This window comes from Bubalus kerabau, chromosome 7 (genome assembly GCF_029407905.1).
Source record: "Bubalus kerabau isolate K-KA32 ecotype Philippines breed swamp buffalo chromosome 7, PCC_UOA_SB_1v2, whole genome shotgun sequence".
In the NCBI taxonomy this organism is placed as follows: Eukaryota; Metazoa; Chordata; class Mammalia; order Artiodactyla; family Bovidae; genus Bubalus; species Bubalus kerabau.
This window is the reverse complement of record NC_073630.1, coordinates 89,815,821-89,835,909: the sequence shown is the minus strand read 5'-3', so window position 1 is coordinate 89,835,909 and position 20,089 is coordinate 89,815,821.

Genomic DNA, 20,089 nt, shown 5'->3' with positions numbered 1-20,089 from the left:
ACAAACTGAGAAACATACATACGTATGAAGGAAATAGTTTAACTATCCACTACTCAGTATTGTTTCACAGTAGCCATTTGTTTAAAATTAGGATTTGAGCTTCCAGAAAATATTCTAAGAATTATTTTTCTGAAAAATGTTATTATTTATTCTAAACACCTCAAAAAAATTCACCACTTCATCAAGACTATGTAGAATTAAACTATACATGAAACAGTATATGATTTATAAAACTGCATAGAATATAATGTAAAAAAGCCAGATATTAGACATGCTTAAAGTAGAAACATTTCCTAGGATTCATGAATTAGAACAATAACCACAGCAAGAACAACTGAAAAACCAAATACAACCCATAAATACTCTGAAATACAGAACTACTCACCGGGAAACCAATGGTTATTGCCAAGATGGCTGTGAGCAGAAGGAGAACTTTCATTTTATTCAGATGTAATCTAGAAGTAATAGAAAGACCAAATGTCAACACAAATTCAGTAGATCTGGTTGTAGCACATATTATGTTACTAATAGCTCTTACAGCATCAACCTATTTGGAGACCATTATTTTTTTTAGGTAGAATCTAAGGTGTTTTACAATTTTGATGTTACATCAAGTTTTTAAAAAACAAATATTCACATATTATTAAGAGTAATACTTCTCTGTACATGCTAATAAGAGTAGCTGCTGGAAGGAAATATAGCCTTGGGCTATACAGAGACTTAGTGTGGGGATAAGCAATTTAGGGCTTCCCTGGTGGCTCAGATGGTAAAGAATTTTCTTGCAATGCGAAAGACTTGGGTTCAACTCTTCGGTCTGGAAGATCCCCTGGAGAAAGGAATAGCTACCCACTCCAGTATTCTTGCCTGGAGAGTTATATGGACAGAAAAGCCTGGCAGGTTATAGTCCATGGTGTCACAAAAGAGTTGGACATGACTAAACAATATGAAATATAGAAGAAAACAGAGAAATCAAGGAAAGATTTTTGGAGAGAGTAGAATTCAAGTGAACCTATCCCAAAGGGGGATTACAGATATGAATTCAAGGATGATTTAAAACCACCTGAAGCAAACAGGTAAAGCACATTATAGACTCTTTCAGATCTTGTCTTATAGACAGGACTCAGCGTAATTACCAACTATCACCTTTTATTTTTCTACTTCTCAAACTGTGGTACCCATAGCAGTATATAGCTGTATGCTGGGGAACACATCCAACGTCTCTGAATAAATTAGATGCATCTTCCTGGAGCATCAATTTCATTTAAGGATTTATAGGAAAATCCAAGTAATTTTTACATTAAAGTCAACATGATATTTTAAAGTCAACATGACATTTTATAGAATGGAATGTAAATACAGAAAATTTTAAAGAAAAACAGGAGGCCACAAATAAATTGTCACGTGTTCATACTCTAGAGAGTATGTGGTAGTGCATGTTCCCTTCATTTACTGACTTAAGCTCATAAATCGATGAGCCTGAGGCTCTTGTAGCAGTAACAATGTGCCACCAGCACTCCAGCCCCCATAAAGATTTCTTTATGGCCATTCTAAAATATGTACTTATGATAGCTGGTGATGATTTTAAGAAAGAGTCTTGAAAATAGGTATACCCTAGATGACTGTCTAATCACTTAAAGATTACAGATTCAAGCAACCATTACATGACAATCTCAATAATTTTAATTTTGACAGTTTACCGGATTTATCTATCTCTCTAGATAACATATATAAAGGTATATAATATGTCTTGATATATTAAAATCCATGATACTTATGATCTCTCTTACCTCAAACTTCCCAGTCCGTTCCTTCTCTGGGATGGTGTTAGAAGAAATGGAGGTGACTGGCCCTGGAATATCACAGCTATTTTATACACTCCGAAGCGAATGGGATGAAACCTGTGGTTTGAGAGCCTCTCCCTGGGATCAGTTATTAGTTGAATCATCAACTATCACGATGTGTTGAAATTGTGGAATAACTGACATTTACAGTTTCATTGAAACTTTGGTTGAGTGACTACCAAAGGCAACTATTTGTGTTTTCTTTTCAACTTGTGTAAGTTGTGTATTCAAAGTTTATCACTTCACATAAAGTTACCCTCTGCTCTTTAAATTTTTTTCCTCTAATTTCTACAATTAAAAAAATTATTTTCTCAGAATCCTATTGGTATTGATTATAATCAATTGGGAAGTTTTTTTGGTTGTATTGTCATTTTAAGAAAATAAATAATCTTAAAAACGTTAAGCAAGGGATTGATATCTTTTGCATGATTCTACCTTTAGTTCTTTGATTTCAGTGAGCAGGCTTAGCGTTTTAAAGATCAGTGGACCACATTTGGAAACATCAAGTATCTTAGTTACCTTATGGAACATGACAGTTTGCTTTTCAATTAAAGATACACTTAACACAAGAGAAGATGTCTAACCATCAAATGTGGGATTAAAAACTAGAGCCCTCAAAAAAATTCAAGAATCACTTTAAATTTCTATGCATAAAATTTGGGCTTTTTATCATATTTAAAGAGCCCTCAAAAATGTTGTATACGTGCATTCAAATTCTATTTCAGCAGAGTTTTATATGAACAAAATTGTAGCAATGCATTAATGTCCCTCTTTTCTTTTTTTTTCCTAGAAATTAGTTCTTAAAAAAACTCAGAAAAATAGTTAACAGCTAACATTTCTTGAGGACTTTTGCTCAAGTACAATCCCAAGCACTTTGTATGGATTACATTATTTAATCCTCAAAACAACCAACTCCAAAAGCAAAGTATTAGTATTATCAGCATAGTCCCCATTTTACAGAAAAAGAGGTTGAGAGGTAAGGTATCATAATGAGTACTCTGGCAGAGATGGTATTTAATACCCACAATTTGATTCCAAACCCTAGATTCTTGCCTAATGTCACTGTTGCAGGTTGGCAAAATCAGTGCAAAAGCAGGGAAACATTAAACTTTTGTTGCTTATAATTGAATATTCAATCTTATCACTCTGATTGAGAAAACTGCTTCATTTAGAAACCTAATTTATTATAACTAGTATGTTTTTGAATATCAGTTTTCATTTTAACCAAGATGGGATTAGAGTTGATTTCCTCAGGATTAAGATAGCAGGTTGTGTGTGTGTGCGCACATGCAAATGTACGTGTGTATTTGTATGCACATGTGTATAACATATTCGCTTCCTTATCGTACGTGTTTTAATTTCTTATACTTACCTAAAATTGTTCTGACAAAAGCTGCCAGTTGCCTCTTAATTGTGATGACAATGAATGCTTTTCTGTCCTTATGTTATAGACATTTGGGGGTATTTAATTATGATGACTATTCCACTCAGAAAACTGATTTTCTTTCCCTGGGTTTCCTAAAACCGCTTTCTCTTGTTCTTTTTCAGTTTTTTTGATAGCAACCTTCAGTCTTTGTGGATTCTTTTTCTTCAGCGCATTGTACGTGACCTTTTATGTATTTAATCTACATGTGCTCTGCATAATATAGTTGACTTCTGACTCCCTAACCTATGTCTTTATCTTGAAGTCTAACTGCATATTCCATTCAGATGTTTGATGAGTATAATTCAAACTGAACTTATTGCTTTTACCTCCCAACCTCTCCTCACGTTCACCTGCTTCCTCAGCTGATTTTTATCAATCATCCATCCATGCCAGAACTCCAAGACTCACTCTGTCTTTGCCTCGTCCCTCTCCTCTGGCTTCTAACAGCGATTAAGCGTTTCCTTGCTGTGTATTCACAGACTCAGTCTTTTCCATTCTCATGGCCATTTCCTTGTTTTAGTCCTTCATTTTCTTTTGGATTATTACTATAGCCTCTTAATTTGATTCTCTGTCTCCATTATTCTCCTCTCTCCAACCCATCTTCATCATATTCTTTCAAAGTGTCTTTTAAACCTTTTAAAATGCAATTATAGGGTAAAATTCATACTGTGTCATAGCTAAGTATACACATACACACTGAAACAGGGTTTTAAAAACTAATAATTTCACTAATAAATATTCTTAAATATATAATATTTTTCCAGGTTTGTTGAGACATAGTTGACATATTACATTGGGTAAATTTAAGGTATACAATGTAATAGTTTGATAGCTGTATAGGTTATAAAATGATTACCATAATATGTTGAGATAACACATCCATTACCTTACATGGTTAGCTTTGTGTGTGTAAGTGTGTGAATGTGTTTTGGGAACACTTAAGATATAACTCTCTCATCAACTTTCAAATATACTATACAGTATTGTTAAGTATAGTCACCATGGTGTAGGTCAGATCCCTAGAACTTATTCATCTTATGACTGGAAGTTTCTATACTTTGACCACCATCACCCATTTCCTCTAGGCTCCAACTCCTTATAACCCTGTTTTCATTTGTTTGTTTTTAAATTTCACATATAAGCAAGATAATGAAATATTTGCCTTTCTAATTAGTAAATTTTGGTGTCCTAACTTTTGATTTCCATTTGTGTAGGACCACAAGTTGCCCTAATCAAACCAGCAAGTTGCAGAAAGCTGTGATTATTCTACTATTGAAATTCTAGCTACTACAAGGTAGCAGAAAAAATGAAGTTATCAGCCATCACTACTAGCAAGCTACATGAAGTAGGAAGAGCTCTAGATTTGAGACTGGTGTTTATATTTTTAGATTTTCTTTGTTGGCTATGAGTGGGAAAGTCATACTCTGAGTCTCAGTTTTCTTATCTTTAAAGTAAAGATAATTATCTCTGGAATAGGGAATTAAGTGAAATGAAATGTATAAAAACATTCAGCATCAGTCTGATTTCATAAATGATGTTTTATCAATGTCAGAGATGAAGTTTTGAGTAAATCTGGTCTCTTCCTGCTGTACATCCTCAGGGTTTCTCAGAGGATTGAGTTTCTTGGCTAATATAAAGGTATATAGAAGCACTTTGGGCTTCCCTGGTGGCTCAGCAGTAAAGAATCTTCCTGCCAGTGCAGGATACGTGGGTTCAATCCCTGGGTTGGGAAGATCCCCTAGAGGAGGAAATAACAACCCACCCCAGTATTCATGCCTGGGAAATCCCATAGACAGAGAAGCCTGGTGGGTTATAGTCCATGGGGTTGCAAAGAGTCAGACACAACTTAGTGACTAAATAACGTACGGAAGAACCTTACATAGTAATTAAAATCAGATAAATGCTTAATGGGCTTCCCTGGTGGCTCAGACCATAAAGAATCCACCTGCCAATGCAAGAGATGCAAGCAGGTTTGAACCCTGGGTCTGGAAGATCCTTTGGAGGAAGAAATGACAATCCACTCCAGTATTCTTGCTTGGAGAATTCCATGGAGAGAGGAGCCTGGCCGTTAGTTCCCTGATGACTCAGTGGATAAAGAATCTGCCTGCAATGTAGGAGACACAGATTCAATCCCTGGGTTGGGACGACTCCCCTGGAGTAGGAAATGGCAACTGATCTGCTGGAAAAGGGATAGGCTACTGACTCCACTATTCTTGCACTTCCTTTGTGGCTCAGTTGGTAAAGAATCTGCCTGCAATGAGGGAGCCCTGGGTTCCATCCCTGAATTGGGAAGACCCCCTGGAAAAGGGAAAGGCTACCCACTCTGGTGTTCTGGCCTAGAGAATCCCATAGACTGTATAGTCCACGGGGTGGCAAAAAGTAGGACACGACTGAGCGACTTTGATTTCTGGTGTTCTTGCCTGAAAAATCCAGAGGACAGAAAAGTTTGGCAGGCTACAGTCCAAAGGGCTGCAAAGAGTCAGAGAGAACTGAGAAATTAAGCATTGCAAGGGCTTAATATGTTAGTTAAATCTAAAAATAAATAGGAAATTTTGAAATTGAGCAGTATCAGGAAGGAAGTATTCTTTTTTTTTTTAATTTTATTTTATTTTTAAACTTTACATAATTGTATTAGTTTTGCCAAATATCAAAATGAATCTGCCACAGGTATACATGTGTTCCCCATCCTGAACCCTCCTCCCTCCTCCCTCCCCATTCCATCCCTCTGGGTCGTACCAGTGCACCAGCCCCAAGCATCCAGTATCGTGCATCGAACCTGGACTGGCAACTCGTTTCATACATGATATTTTACATGTTTCAATGCCATTCTCCCAAATCTTCCCACCCTCTCCCTCTCTCACAGAGTCCATAAGACTGTTCTATACATCAGTGTCTCTTTTGCTGTCTCGTACACAGGGTTATTGTTACCATCTTTCTAAATTCCATATATATGCGTTAGTATACTGTATTGGTGTTTTTCTTTCTGGCTTACTTCACTCTGTATAATAGGCTCCAGTTTCATCCACCTCATTAGAACTGATTCAAATGTATTCTTTTTAATGGCTGAGTAATACTCCATTGTGTATATGTACCATATCTTTCTTATCCATTCATCTGCTGATGGACATCTAGGTTGCTTCCATGTCCTGGCTATTATAAACAGTGCTGCAATGAACATTGGGGTACATGTGTCTCTTTCCCTTCTGGTTTCCTCAGTGTGTATGCCCAGCAGTGGGATTGCTGGATCATAAGGCAGTTCTATTTCCAGTTTTTTAAGGAATCTCCACACTGTTCTCCATAGTGGCTGTACTAGTTTGCATTCCCACCAACAGTGGAAGAGGGTTCCCTTTTCTCCACACCCTCTAATAAACTCAAAATGGATTAAAGATCTAAACGTAAGACCAGAAACTATAAAACTCCTAGAGGAGAACATAGGCAAAACACTCTCTGACATACATCACAGCAGGATCCTCTATGACCCACCTCCCAGAATATTGGAAATAAAAGCAAAAATAAACATCAAAGGAAACTATTAGCAAGGTGAAAAGATAGCCTTCAGAATGGGAGAAGATAATAGCAAATGAAGCAACTGACAAACAACTAATCTCAAGAATATACAAGCAACTCCTACAGCTCAACTCCAGAAAAATAAATGACCCAATCAAAAAATGGGCCAAAGAACTAAATAGACATTTCTCCAAAGAAGACATACAGATGGCTAACAAACACATGAAAAGATGCTCAACATCACTCATTATCAGAGAAATGCAAATCAAAACCACTATGAGGTACCATTTCACACCAGTCAGAATGGCTGCGATCCAAAAGTCTACAAGTAATAAATGCTGGAAGTATTCTTTTTCATTGGTGATCTAATTTTACTCACCATACAATATCCCTCCAAGGACAAATAAGCTATAATTCTGCCTGAATTCAGGGAATAAAAACTGCTCTTCTTTTCTTGTGATAATCTTAATTCAAATGTCTAGAATTTAATACACAGAAAACACTCATGCTTTACAGAACAAAAATACAAGAATACTCTCTGCAAAGTCTGCAGCACATGGCTGTCTTTCAAAGGGCAAGGGTAATGCAGTTCAGTTCAGTCGCTCAGTCATGTCTGACTCTTTGTGACCCCATGGGCTGCAGCACACCAGATTACCCTGTCCATCACCAACTACTGGAGCTTGCTCAAACTCATGTCCATCGAGTCTGTGATCCCATCCAATCATCTCATCTTCTGTCATCCCCTTATCCTCCTGCCTTCAACCTTTCCTAGCATCAGGGTCTTTGCTAACGAGTCAGTTCTTCACATCAGGTGGCCAAAGTATTAGAGCTTCAGCTTTAGTGTCAGCCCTTCCAATGAACATTCAGGACTGATTTCCTTTAGGATTGACTGGTTTGATCTTGCAGTTCAAGGAACCTCCAGGGTCTTCTCCAACACCACAGTTGAAAAGCATCAATTCTTCAGTGCTCAGCTTTCCTTATGGTCCAACTTTCACATCCATACATGACTACTGGAAAACCATAGCTTTGACTAGATGGACCTTTGTCGGGTGACACAAAGGAGGCTGACCAGAAAGTTTGCCCATGGAGTGGGCTTCAGAAGCTGAATAGTCTTATCATATGAAAGTTTAGTTTTATCATGGGAACTCAGAGGGCAGAAACAAAACATTAATATATCAAGATATTAAAAATAATCTATAAGAAAAAATTTTAAAGTTAAAAGACACCTATCTCTACAGATATTCAAAGAAACATTGAGTGACCACAGGCTGAGGTATAGCAGAAGGGACTTTTGTGCAGCCAATGGAACTTCTTAGATGACCTCTCTGTACCCTTTCAGTTATAATACTTTTAGACCGGGTGTTAAATAGAGATGAAAATTCCTACCAGAACAGGTTTAGTTAGTAATTAATAAAAAATAAATCCCATAGGTTTATTCTCTTCAAAGGATTAGAATTAGTGGTAAGGAGATGCACATTGTAAGCCACACTATGGGAAGTCTTAGAGGATTAACTCACTACTACTTCAATAAGAGAGCAGAAATATTTTGTTTTACATCTTATATTCCACATCTTATATACAAAGTTGATATATGTTAGAAATAATTTATAGAAATTTAGTACATATGCCTTTTTTAAAAATTAATTTTTATTGGAGTGTAGTTGCTTTACAATGTTAAGTTTCTACTATACAGCAAAATGAATCAGCTTTACATATACATATGTCCCCTCCCTTTTGGACTTCCTTCCCATTTTGGTCACCATAGTGCATTAAGTAGAGTTCCCTGTGTTATACAGTATGTTCTCTGTATTAGTTATCTATTTTATACATAGTATCAGTAGTATATACACATAACGCTGTCTTTAGGCATTATCACCTTTTTTTGTGTGAATTGAAAACCATGAGAAATGACCTAATGAAGTTAATAAACTTGCATACATGTCAACGCTAAGGAGGAATATTATTTTAAAAAGTCTTGGATGTCTTCCATCTAAGAGAATGGATACAGACAAATCTGAATTTTCTTCAAACCTCTATGAATGCTACACACCCAGCTAGAAGTGACGATAGTGACTGTGGATTTCTGCAGAAGAATCAGAACCCTATGTGTCAATGTCGTAGAATCTGAGTGGTTGTCAATCCCCCAGTCATCATGGCACACCTGACTCCCAGCTGTTAAAAAGCAGAGTGGTCCTAGAGTTCTTATGCCCAGAATCAGTACCGGCAAGTGCCACACTCATGGCCAGATGTCCGCATGTCTACCATGCTGTTCCTTGAAATGGGCCTGGCTTACACCAGTATCCAGTAGGTGTTTAATAAATACTTATTGAGTGAACAAGTTAGTTTTTTCAGAAATTGCTTTAGCTATTTCCTTGTGCTCTTTATCATTTATGCCATTGCTTGAAGCCCAAAGGCCAATTGCTGTAAATCTGTATTTATTAACTTTGCACTATATTCATGAGACATAATTTTATCAGGATAATTTTAATTTTATACCAAGTTCTAGTAATAATTTATTTTTATATGGGTCAAATCATGGAAATTATCATTTTTGATATATGTTGCAAACAGCATACATAGCTCATGTAGCTGTATTTGACATATACAAAGAGCTTATGGGCTTATCCCCAAATTTCCCTTTCCCTCTGTAAAATAAATAATTCCTTTTCTCAAAGGCAAGCAAGTAATGGTTAAATCCAAAACCTTAAAAAAAAGCAGTGACTTCCTTCTATGCACTATTACCTATTTTTCTAAACTGGTTGCATGTGTGCGTGCTTAGTTGCTCTGCTGCTGCTGCTAAGTCACTTCAGTAGTGTCCGACTCTGTGTGACCCCATAGACGGCAGCCCACCAGGCTCCCCTGTCCCTGGGATTCTCCAGGCAAGAACACTGAAGTGGGTTGCCATTTCCTTCTCCAATGCATGAAAGTGAAAAGTGAAAGTGAAGTCGCTCAGTCGTGTCCGACCCTCAGTGACCCTGTAGACTGCAGCCTTCCAGGCTCCTCCATCCATGGGATTTTCCAGGCAAGAGTACTGGAGTGGAATGCCATTGCCTTCCAAATCTTTGTGACCTCGGGGACTGTAGCCTGCCAGGCTCCTCTGCCCATAAAATTTTCCAGGCAAGAATACTGGCGTGGGTTGCCATTTCCTTCTCTAAGTGATCTTCCCAACCCAAGGAGCAAACCTGCATCTTCTGCATTGGCAGGCGAATTCTTTACCACTGAGCCACCTGGGAAGTCTATACATTTTTTCCTAAGCTGTTTAAATAGAACCTGAATATTTTGATATGACATAGTTTATAGTATCACTACCTGGTCTGTGTTACACATCAGTTGAACACTTCCTGTGGTTCCTACTGAGTAGACATTTTATGCTGATGGTGATACCACATGTAGAGGATTAAGACAGTGGCCTGCAGAGTCCTGCATCCAGGATCTGAATTACACTCCTCCGCTTAACTTGGATAAGTCTCTTAATCTTTTATAACCACCATTTATTCAGCATTAAAATAACAAAGACAATATTTTTTCCTGTTTGTCTCATAGCTTTAACAATTTAAATTAAAAAAATGATGTTTTCTATAGGGCAGTGTGTTACAGTCAAGTCTTAAACTGTGAGTCTTCTTCAGATACATATCTGATCTTTTCCATGTTCATGGTTCAGAGTTTCAAGTTTTTCCTCTTTATTTTTATTGTTGAATTATCAAAATGTTTCTTACAAAAAACTTGTTTTCTGACTTTAGTAAAGATTTTAATTATACAAAATCCTTAAGGGTCCACATAATTAGGAAACGTTCTGTTAGCTCTGCATTATTCATTATAAACATTGTCAAAAAGAACATGTCCTGGAAGCTGACAATGCTTTGCATGAAATATATTGTATATATTCACCATAGCCCTATGGGGTAAGTTATGTAATTATTTCTATTTTACAGATGAGGAAAAGGTGGCTTAGAAGTTAAATATCATTTCCTTTCTTTTGAGGAAAAGTAAATTTCTTATCAGAATATCTGACTGGGCCTATAATTTAAATTAAAAAAAATTTGGATAAACAGCAAAAACAAAACAAAATATGACCTATGGTTGACTTTTCATCTGAACCAATGGAGGCCAGAGATAATGTAACAACATCTTCAAAGTGTAAAAGCAAATAGATCTGTAAGTTAAGAATTCTATAATTCTATAAAAAATGTGGGCATAATAAAAGCATTTTAGGAGCAATAAAAGTGGAAGAAATTAACAATCCTAAGATGCAAGCTAAGCAAACTTTAAAAAATGTTCTTGAGGTTGAAGTTAAATTATATAAAATAAAAATCCATACTTATGGGGAGTAAGGAAAAGCACTGAAGTTGGTAAGTACGTCAGTACGTATAAGCATATTTTTTCTTTAAAGTCTTCAAAAAATAGTAGATATGTATAGAAAAAATTTGTACAAAAACATTAGCTCAAAAGACAGTGGGGGTATAAATGGTATTTGTATTATCATAAAATAATTTTTTATGTGTAAAGATGTAGGATATTAATTCTTTGTAGACAATGATAAGCTAAGGTTATATAGTATAATATTCACAGAAACACTAAATAATACATATCTATTAGCTAAGTAGCATATAAAGAAGATAGAAAGGAAGAATAGTAATATATGTTTAATTAAAAACAGAAAGTGGGAAACAAAAAACACAGATGATAAATAGAGAACAAAAAGCATGTGGGTAGACTTAAGCTCAATCATATCAATAATTATACCAAATTTAAATAGACTAAATATTTCAATTAAGAGACAAATGTTGAGATAGATTAAAATATCAAGAACCAACTATATGCTGCTTATAAAACACTTTATTTATTTATTTATTTTTAAATTTTATTTTATTTTTAAACTTTACATAACTGTATTAGATTTGCCAAATGTAAAGACAAACTCATAGAAAATGATAGGAAAGATGTATCACATAAATACTAATCAGAAGCAGCTTACACATCTCCATTTATATTAGACAAGTTATTAGTTGCTCAGTCATGCTTGACTCTTTGTGGGTCCACCAGGCTCCTCTGTCTATGAAATTCTCCAGGCAAGGATTCCAGAGTGGGTTGCCATTCCCTTCTCCAGGGTATCTTCCCGACACAGGGACTGAACCCAAGTCTCCTGCACTGAGGCAGATTGTTTAGCCTCTGAGCCACTAGGGAATCCCCTAATATTGGAAAAACTAAGGTTCAAAACAAGGCATATTATTGGAGATAAAGTAGGGTCATGTCAATGATTAAAAGATCAATTTCTCAAAAACATATGAGTTCCAAAAGTGTACCTAAAATCAGAGCTTCATAATACGTGAAGCAAAAATTGACAGATGTAGAGGAGAATAAATGAATCAACAATGGGAAAATTTGAATGACACAATCAAGTTGAGCTAATGGATATTTGTAGAACATGGGGACCAGCAACTTGTTTTTTAAATGTACAGGAAATATAACCAAGACTGATCAAAAATCTGAGCCATAGTTTAGTATTAATAACTTTCAAAGGAGTAAAATGGCATTAGAATATGCTCTCTTATGATATAGAATATGATTTTAATGAGTTTAATTAAAAATCAGTAGCAATAACATGTTGAAAATTCCCAAATGTTTAGTTATCATATTTCTCACTAATCCATGAGTTAAAGAAAAGAACTATTAGAAAACATTTTTTTTTTGCTTTAAAATGCTTATATAAAAATAGAAGAAATGTTTGAATCAATGATCTAAGCCGAGGGTTGGCAAATTGCAGGCTGAGGGTCAAAGATGGCCCGTTTGTTATTAATAAATAAAGTTTTATTGGAAAACATCCATACCCATTCTTTGACATATCATCTATGTTTGCTTTCATTCTACAAACTGTAAGTTTGGTAGTTGCAACAGACTATATGGACTACAAAGCCAAAAATACTATCTGGCCTTTTTTAAAAAAATATTCGCTGACCCCTGTTACAAGCATTTGCCTTAAGAAGCAAATAGAATACAGAAAATAAGAAAATATATAAATTAATAAAAAAAAATGAACAAACAAAAAATTCAGTGAAGCCAAACCTTGTTTTTTTTTTTTTAAGTTTTAATATAGAATTGATGAACTCCAACCAGATTAATAAAGAAAAAAGGGGAGGAAGTAGAGGTTACAGAGAGACCTTAAGTACAGATTTGATAGACATTCAAAGGTTTTCTAGTGGTATGTATGGATGTGAGAGTTGGACTGTGAAGAAGGCTGAGCACCAAAGAATTGATGCTTTTGAACTGTGGTGTTGGAGAAGACTCTTGAGAGTCCCTTGGACTGCAAGGAGATCCAACCAGTCCATTCTGAAGGAGATCAGTCCTGGGTGTTCATTGGAAGGAATGATGCTAAAGCTGAAACTCCAGTACTTTGGCCACCTGATGCGAAGAGTTGACTTATTGGAAAAGACTCTGAAGCTAGGAGGGATTGGGGACAGGAGGAAAAGGGAACGACAGAGGATGAGATGGCTGGATGGCATCTCTGACTTGATGAATTTGAGTTTGAGTGAACTCCGGGAGTTGGTGATGGACAGGGAGGCGTGGTGTGATGCGATTCATGGGGTCGCAGAGTCAGACACGACTGAGCGACTGAACTCAAAGGAATATAAGGTTGCATGATAAACATTTTCATGCCTATTAATTTGACAACTTAGGAAAATGGACAAGTTTTCTGAAAGACAAACTTTGCAAACCACATAAGAAACTGGACATTGACACAATCCTACATTTAATAAAGTAACTGAACTGTAATGAAAAATACTCCCCAAAGAGTGCTCTAGTCTCTAATAGCTTCACCGGTGAGGTCTATCAAACATTTAAAGACAAAATAATACCAAAAATACACAAAAACTCTTAAAATAGAGAGGAGCAGACATTTCCCAATGCATTTTATGAAACCAGCAAAAGTCCAATATAAAAACTGCCAGGGGCATTATAAGAAAAGCAAGTTACTATCTAATAGTGTTCACAAACACAGATGCAGAAATCATTCATGGAATAATTAGTGAATAAAATATAGCAATAGTTTAAAAACACACCACATTATAACAAATTAGTATGTTTTTCCCCCAGGAGTGAAAGTTGGATTAAACATTGAAAAGTGAAACAATGTAATTTACTACATTAACCAAATCAAAGAGAATATCCATATTTTATTTTATTAAATCATTTAACAAAGTCAACACTTATTCATAATAAAAATTCTCAACAAACTAGGTGTAAAAGGGAAGTTTTGCAATCTGTAAAGGTAGTTTATGGGAAATGAACAGCTGACATCATACTTAATTGTGAAATAATGAATACTCTTCTCCTAATATCAGGAACAATGCAAGTATATCCACTTTTATTCCTTCTAGTCAACATTGCATCATATACACTTGTCAGTGTAGCAAGGTAAGAAAAAGAATTAAAAATGTATGGAGTAATGGAAACCAGGGAAATTATTTTTATTTCAAGAAAACCCCTCTCTTTTAAGATGGAAAATAATATGGAACCTACAAAGCAATTGTGGAAATTAATAATTTTATTTAGCAAGATCATTCCATATAAGCTCAGTGTTCAAAAATCAACTGCATTTCTATATGCTAAACATAGAAAATAAAATTAAACACATAAAATATTTAGAAAAATAATTAACAAACATTGTAAGACCTCTACACTGAGAACCACAAAACATTTCAAAGATAAATATAAAATGACCTGAATAAGTATACGTCATGTTCATGAATTTGAATACTCAATATCATTGAGATGCCAAGCCTTTCCTGATAGATCTAGAGATTCAACACTATCCTGTTAAAACTCAGCAGGGTAGAAACTGACAAAGTGACTCTGAAACTTATATGGAAATGTGAAAGACATTAATTTATAGTAATAAAGACTGTGTAATATTGAAGCAAAGACAGAAAAGCAATTAAATGGAATAAAATAGTTCAAAAATAGATGCAGACACAAAAATTCAATAGATTTTCAATAAAGATACAAAGACAGTTCAGTGAGGAAAGGATAAACTTTTACAGAAATGATTCTGGAGCAATTAGGTGTCTGTATGGAAAAAAATGGGCTTCCCTGATGGCCCAGTAGTCACATATGTTTGTGAGAGCTGGACTGTGAAAAAGGCAAGACACCAAAGAATTTATGCCTCTGAACTGTGGTGCTGGAGAAGACTCCTGAAAGTCTCTTGGACAGCAAAGATCAAATCAGTCAATCTTAAGGGAAATCAGCCCTGAATTCCCATTGGAAGGACTGATGCTGAATCTAAAGCTCCAGTATTTTGGTCACTTGATGCTAACAGCCGACTTACTAGAAAAGTCCCTGATGCTGGGAAAGATTGAGGGCAGAAGGAGAAAAGGGCGTCAAAGGATGAGATGGCTGGATGCTATCACCATGCAGTGAACATGAACTTGGGCAAACTTCGGAAGACAATGAGGGACAGGGAGGTCTGGAGTGCTGTAGTCCATGTGGTCGCAAAGAGTCGGACACGACTGGGAGACTGAACAACAACAATGAAGAAAATTGGTCTTCCCTGATGGCTGTGTGATAATCTGCCCGCCAATGCAGGAAACACAGGTTTCATCCATGGGTCAGGAAGATCCCCTGGAGAAGGAAATGGCAACTTGCTCCCTTATTCTTGCCTGGAAAATCCCAAGGACAAAGGAGCCTGGCCCACTATTGTCCATGGGTCACAAAAGAGTCCAACATGACTTAACGACTAAACAACAACAACATGGAAAGAATTATCCTTGACATTTATCTTCATACTCTACACACACACACACACAAACTTCTACACAAAAAACCAATGGCTACAGATTTAAATGTAAGAGCGAAACCACTAAGAAGTCTGTCAGAATACAAAGGAGAATATATTCATCACTTTGGAGTAGGTGAAGATTTCTTTACTAGGACAAGAGATACTAATCTTCAAAAAATGGACAAATTAACTGCACCAAAATTAAAAAAAATTGATCCTCAAAAAGCACACTAAAAGATGAAAAAACAAGCTACAGACTGGAAAAAGTATTTGTAGTAAAATTTTGGATGGACCAAGTATATTATCCAGAATACATAAAAAGCTCTTACAACTCAATTGTAAGAAAATAAATAAAAATAAATGTAACTTTCAAAAATAAAGATATGCAAATTGCTGGTAAGGATAGAAAAACATAATTAGTCATTCAGATCAGATCAGTCGCTCAGTCGTGTCCAACTCTTTGCGACCCCATGAATCGCAGCACGCCAGGCCTCCCCATCCATCACCAACTCCCAGAGTTCACCCAGACTCGCGTCCATTGAGTCAGTGATGCCATCCAGCCATCTCATCCTCTGTTGTCCCCTTCTCCTCCTGCCCCCAATCCCTCCCAGCATCAGAGTCTTTTCCAATGAGTCAACTCTTCGCATCAGGTGGCCAAAGTACTGGAGTTTCAGCTTTAGCATCAGTCCTTCTAAAGAAATCCCAGGGCTGATCTCCTTTAGAATGGACTGGTTGGATCTCCTTGCAGTCCAAGGGACTCTCGAGAGTCTTCTCCAACACCACAGTTCAAAAGCATCAATTCTTTGGTGCTCAGCCTTCTTCACAGTCCAGCTCTCACATCCACACATGACCACAGGAAAAACCATAGCCTTGACTAGACGGACCTTTGTTGGTAAAGTAATGTCTCTGCTTTTGAATATGCTATCTAGGTTGGTCATAACTTTCTTTCCAAGGAGTAAGCGTCTTTTAATTTCATGGCTGCAGTCACCATCTGTAGTGATTTTGGAGCCCAGAAAAATAAAGTCTGACACTGTTTCCACTGTTTCCCCATCTATTTCCCATGAAGTGGTGGGACCAGATGCCATGATCTTCGTTTTCTGAATGTTGAGCTTTAAGCCAACTTTTTCACTCTCCTCTTTCACTTTCATCAAGAGGCTTTTGAGTTCCTCTTCACTTTCTGCCATAAGGGTGGTGTCATCTGCATATCTGAGGTTATTGATATTTCTCCTGGCAATCTTGATTCCAGCTTGTGTTTCTTCCAGTCCAGTGTTTCTCATGATGTACTCTGCATATAAAATGCAAATGAAAGCCACAAATTATGTAATAGAGTAGATACAGACTTAACTGGCTTTCCTGGTAATTCAGATGGTAAAGCGTCTGCCTGCAATGCAGGAGACTCAGGTTCGATCCCTGGATTGGGAAGATCCCTCAAGAAGGGAATGGCAACCCACTCCAGTATTCTTGTCTGGAGAATTCCATGGTCAGAGGAGTCTGGTGGGCTGCAGTCCATGGGGTCACAAAGAGTCAGACACAACTGAGCGACTAATACTCACACTCTCAGACTTAACTATTTAATATATTAGATTGAGGTATAAATTTAAGAGCCAGTAATAATTTATATATGTTTATTAAAGTCACAACAATAGAAATGTTCATGCAGTAATTTCTGAGAGAGAGAAGAGGGGGTAGAGGTCAAACTTGGTGACAGTTAATGTTGAAGCTCAGTTGGTAAAGAATCTGCTTGCAATATGGGAGACCTGGGTTCCATCTCTGGGTTGGGAAGATCCCTTGGAGAAGGGAAAGGCTACCCACTCCAGTATTCTGGCTGGAGAATTCCACAGACTCTATAGTCCAAGGGGTGGCTTGGACACAACTGAGCGACTTTCACTTTCACTTTGGTAGAAGAGGAACTCCTGAAAATGATTTAAAAGAAAAATTCTAAATGTTGGCCAGAAGGTGGAGGAACTGGACTTATGACACATTGTTGACCAGAGTATAAAATATAACTACATTGGAAAGTACTTGCATGCATGTGTGCTAAATTGCTTCCGTAATGTCTGACTCTTTGTGACTCAAAGGCGGTAGCCCACCAGGCTCCTCTGTCCATGGTATTCTCTAGGGAAGAATACTGGAGTGTGTTGCCATGCCCTCCTCCAGGATATCTTACGGGCCCAGGGATCGAACTGACATCTTGTCTCCTGCTTGTCAAGTAAGTTCTTTACCACTAGCCACCTGGAAAGCCCAGAAAGTACTTAGCACTTGCTTATAATAAACTTAATCTATGGTTTGGTGGTTTTTGTTGCTTTTACTCAAGAGAAATGAAAATGTATGTTAGCAATAGGAGTTGTACAGAATGTTCATAGCAGCTTTATTCCTAATGGTCAGTAATTAGAAACAATGCAGATGTTCTTCAATAGGAAAATAAACAATAGTATATTCATTTATTGTAACATTATAATTTAAGCAGTAATGTGAATGGATCACAAAAGCATTATATTGAGTTAAAGAAACTGGCACAAAAAAATACACAGTGTAATATTGTGTTATTTAATATGTATAAAGTCCCAGAACAGGCACAATTAATACACGGTGATAGATATTTTGTTTTTTAAAATAGTAGCTTTAAAAACATGAGAACAGGGAAACCAAATTGACCAGAAAAGAAAAGGAAGGTGAGGTGGTGGAAATGTTCTGCATCTTGATAGGAGTGATGGTTGCAAGGTACATACATTTATTTGTATGTGTATTTATGTGTATGTGTATATGTGAATCAAACTCACAAAACTATATATTTATAAGTATGACTAAACAATGATGATAGATTGGTTTTGTGTGTAGTATTTAAAGCGAGAGCACACATAAGTTCTATATGTCAGTCTTGAACTAATGCTGTTATAATACACTTAGATAGGAATCACCCAGTGAAGAAGGTTGGTAGCTAAAGTTTTGAGGCTAAAGTGTGAATTACCAAATATAAGCAACTCGGATTTAGAATATTCTACATAAAGTTAGCATATTCAAAAGCAGAAACATTACTTTGCCAACAAAGTTTCGTCTAGTCAAGGCTATGGTTTTTCCAGTGGTCACATATGGATGTGAGAGTTGGACTGTGAAGAAGGCTGAGCACCGAAGAATTGATGCTTTTGAACTGTGGTGTTGGAGAAGACTCTTGAGAGTCCCTTGGACTGCAAGGAGATCCAACCAGTCCATTCTGAAGGAGATCAGCCCTGGGATTTCTTTGGAAGGAATGATGCTCAAGCTGAAACTCCAGTACTTTGGCCACCTGATGTGAAGAGTTGACTCATTGGAAAAGACTCTGATGCTGGGAGGGATTGGGGGCAGGAGGAGAAGGGGACGCCAGAGGATGAGATGGCTGGATGGCATCACTGACTCAATGGACGTGAGTCTGGGTGAACTCTGGGAGTTGGTGTTGGACGGGGAGGCCTGGCGTGCTGCGATTCATGGGGTTGCAAAGAGTTGGACACGACTGAGCAACTGAACTGAACTGAACTGAACATAAAGTTTTCCTGGTCAAATCTGTTCAGAATTGAATTGCTCTTTCTGCTTTGCCTTTCTTTCACTGGCCTGGGCTGGGGAGATTAGGGTTAAGACAGGGTTAAATAGACATATAAAGTTCTTTGCATAGACATATAGTTCTTTGCATGTATCCAGGTAATATTTCCATTAACTGTACACTCTTGTATTCTTAACCTGTTAACAAAAATGACAGCTTAAAGCTCTTCTGTAATGCAATTTGACATATGTAGAATATTTCATTGGTACTGACTATAGTATTCTTGTTTTCAAACATAGTTGTTGCTCAGCAATACTTTGCCAAGACATCCACCTGAAACAAATTGGATCTCCAGTCAGAAATTTGGAAATTTATTTTTTAAGCAGAGTCACTACATTGGATTTTTAAAACCATCCAAAATAATAAGATCCTTTTAATATTGTGTAGAATAAGAAATTTGGCATGCTTAGTTTAATATTGTTTTATCAAAAATTTATTCTTGAAGGAAATTGCAATGTTTATCATTATATTATTTTATTTATGTAGAATTTATTTAATGCTTTTGTATGTTAATATTGTGTTTGTATAACTTGTGTAATTTTCAAAGCATTTATTATTGTAATCCCTAGTATTGGCTTCCCTGGTGGCTCAGATGGTAAAGAATATGCCTGCAAGGCAGGTGACCCAGGTTTGATCCTTAGGTTGGGAAGATCCCTTGGAGGAAGGCATGGCAACCTACTCCAGTATTCTTGCCTGGATAATTCTGTGGACAGAGGAGCCTGGCAGGCTACAGTCCATGGGGTCTCAAAGAGTCAGACAGGATTGAGTGACTAAATTTCACTTTTACTTTTCTAATATTGCCAGGTGCTTCTCAGGTGGCTCAGTGGTAAAGAATCTACCAGCAGTACAGGAGACTCAGGAGATGTGGGTTTTATCCCTGGGTTGGGAAGATCTGTGAGAGGAAATGGCAACTCACTTCAGTATTCTTGCCTGGAAAATTCCATGGACAGAGGAGACTGGTGGGTTAC